This window comes from Suricata suricatta, chromosome 6, assembly GCF_006229205.1.
Source record: "Suricata suricatta isolate VVHF042 chromosome 6, meerkat_22Aug2017_6uvM2_HiC, whole genome shotgun sequence".
Lineage (NCBI taxonomy): Eukaryota > Metazoa > Chordata > Mammalia > Carnivora > Herpestidae > Suricata > Suricata suricatta.
The window spans coordinates 63,509,650-63,512,593 of NC_043705.1; the positions used below are offsets into that span (position 1 = coordinate 63,509,650).

The 2,944-nt window shown below is 36.2% G+C and overlaps 1 long non-coding RNA gene across 1 annotated transcript in view; it reads left to right on the forward strand.

The window, feature by feature from the left end:
- The window catches only part of LOC115294137, a 37,922-nt gene extending 35,873 nt beyond the window's left edge, over positions 1–2,049 (forward strand). Inside the window, exons 3-4 of the long non-coding RNA XR_003909742.1 lie at positions 210–280; positions 1,658–2,049. This is a non-coding gene — a long non-coding RNA (uncharacterized LOC115294137). The remainder of the gene's footprint in view (positions 1–209; positions 281–1,657) is intronic.
- The last annotated feature ends 895 nt before the right edge of the window (positions 2,050–2,944 follow it).

Sequence of the window (2,944 nt, forward strand, 5' to 3'; positions counted from 1 at the left end):
TAACTGACCCTATCCTGCGTCAGCTGAGTTACCATTGCACCCCTAAAGCCTGGCATAGCCCTCCTTGGTGTAAGGGAAGGAGAGTTTACCCAATTTCCGCCAGTCTCCATGGTTAATTTGGTAAGGGTCTCTTTTAGGGTTTCTAATACCTGGCGCTGTCTGGTTTACAAAAGGAAGAATGACAGCCGATTTGTTTCCTCATTTTTCAGGATCCTTGGGCGTATAAGTGCAATATGCCTCCATGATTTTTCCAATCATTAACGGAGGAATGGGTGCAAAAGTGAGTTTTGTTCAATTTCACAGATTTTTTTTTTTAATCTGAGTATCTCACCTTCTCCAAAAATGTCTTCTTTTCTCCCCTTGATTTTCTCCTTTCATTTTCTGTTTGGCTCAACAATGAATTCAATTCTAGACTTTGGAACTCTCTGATCAGGGCTATAGCTATTCTTTCTGTGCACATAGCCCAGAGGGCTTATCTTATTTCTTAACCTACATACTGAGAGCAAAAAGAACTGATAGCCATTTCAGATGTGCTAGTGTTTAGTATTCAAATAAAAGGAAATTCACCCACCATTAATTGTAGAGACACAGAACAGAACATACCTCAATTAAGACTTACAGCTCAATCATTTATACTTTACTTAACAAATATTAGTGATTATTCCCCCCAGTAAGTCACAAAACTCTATAAGGCAGTTCAGCCACAAGTACTGAATTAACATTACCAGAACTGTTTTTTCTTTTATACATCAACCAATCTGAAGATGGATAATCCAGTATAGGTTAAAAAAAAAAAAAAAAGGTGGAGGGGTGATGGGACCAGGAGTTTGTTTTTCTTGCTCTCTGCGTGTGCATGTGTGTGTGTGAGTGGTGTGTATGTGTGTGTGTAGAATACTTAACATGGCTAAGATCTCTTAGCTAGAGACCTGCCATACAGCTGACTCTGTCTCTTAAAACAAAACATTTTGTAAAACCTAGTTAAGAAGGTAGACCCCAAAAACTTCACCTTATATCTTAGCCAGAATCTATCACAGGGTCACTCCTAGGAGCAAGAAAACTTGTGTTGTGGTTTGGAATGTAAAACTTGGAAGAAAAAAATATTATCAGAGAGACCAAAAGAGGTCTTTTTAGAATGTGAGGAATGTTAGCTTTCTAGCCTCCATAATAGAGAAAAGCAAGGCGGAAAAGGGCTATGAATAGCTTTGAGGAAGCTATCAGCTCATCTACAATGTCAGACACAGGAAGTGACTGGTCTTCTCTGAGCCATATTTGATGCTACAAAGGGCATTCTGGTTCTACTATTTACCGTGAAGCTGCGTTCAAGTTCCTTGACTTCTGTCAAGCTTACCTTCCCAATTTATAAAACATAGATAACTAAAGTGTTTATTTTAAAGTATTCTTGTGACCATTTTATTCAACAGTGAATGGTAAGGGCTTAGTATCATTCTGGCACATAGTAAACTTCAATAAATACGTGAGACTATAAAGATAATTATATGTGCAACTATAAATATGTGCAATATATATAACAATAAATATGTGCACCTATAAAGATATTTTTGATATTACTATTTCCCCTTGACCAGAGTGAGCCTTTTTACATTATCTACATATTGCCATTGGCTTTCTGTTTTGTTTTGTTTTGTTTTGTCCTAAGAATACCCATCCTGAGCTTTGGATGTGTCCTCTGAGGAGGTACCCATGACACAGACCACACTGGACGCCAACTCTGATATTGGGGAGAGGTCCCACGACAGTTGAGTGTGAACACGTGATCACCCAGTTCCCTGACGCAGAGCTGCGAATGTCTCCCCTTGAGCTGAGGGAGGCTGGTGCTGCCTTGAAGCATGCCATGCCAATTCACAGCAAGGTCTTTACTGTTGCAACTCTTGCATAATGACATCTTTATTCATGTGAAAATACAGGGTGAATTTCAACTATATGATATTGTTTATGTTCATCAGAGATGTTATTTGTCTTTACAAAGTCTGGTTTCAATGAACCGGCTATGTAATGGATATTAAATAAACATGGAATTTTACACATTCATAATATTTGGTTTCTTGTTGTGATTTTGATGAACTACACTTTCAAGCACTGTCAGTTCATCCTTATTTACAAACGAAACATTTGCTTGTAGCAGAGTGATATAGTGACTTGCTTTATTTTAAGATAAGTCAACTTTTCTATTCAATGTTTAATGTGAAACTGACTCAAAAATGTTCTTTTAGGCCACATTTACATTTCTCTCTGTATAACATGTATTATACTATTTTAACTTAATGCTGCGAGCTATATATACCAAAGACATTCTAATTCTGTCTTCAATGTATTTTTTCCAAGATAAATAATTTATAATGTACTAATAAAACTAAGGGGCTCATATTAAAAGACTTATATTATATGACCTACTGAAATTGATCTATGGAAATTGACTCTCTTAAAAGTAATTTTACGAAATTATTTTGTATAAAATTGACTTTCTTATATGAATTCTTGACAACAAATATAAAACAAAAAGAACTTGAAATGTCTCTCTCCATCCTTCCACACACTGAAGAGAAGTAATGAAATACCTTCTAACTTCATGATTTGGGGATTTCTTAGATAACAGATGAGTAGTAAACATTTTAGTTATGCCTATCAGCTTCTGGATGCCTCTTTAAAATAAAAATCCTTTTCACCTAGTTTTATCACATCTTTAAAGTGATCAAGTTTTGTTTGTGCATTTATTTGTAAGAAGTTTTCCTTTTGCCATCTAGGGGAAGAAATGTCTTTATTTTTAACCTGAAAATACGTAACCCTAAGCCCACGTTCCTTCATCCTGATAACCTCTGCTCAGTACAGGCACCCTAGAAGCATTCATATGCATCACATGAGGTAAGGAAGTTGTGAAAGGACAAATGAATATTCCCAACATCAAGGTTCTGGTTACTGTGAAAGG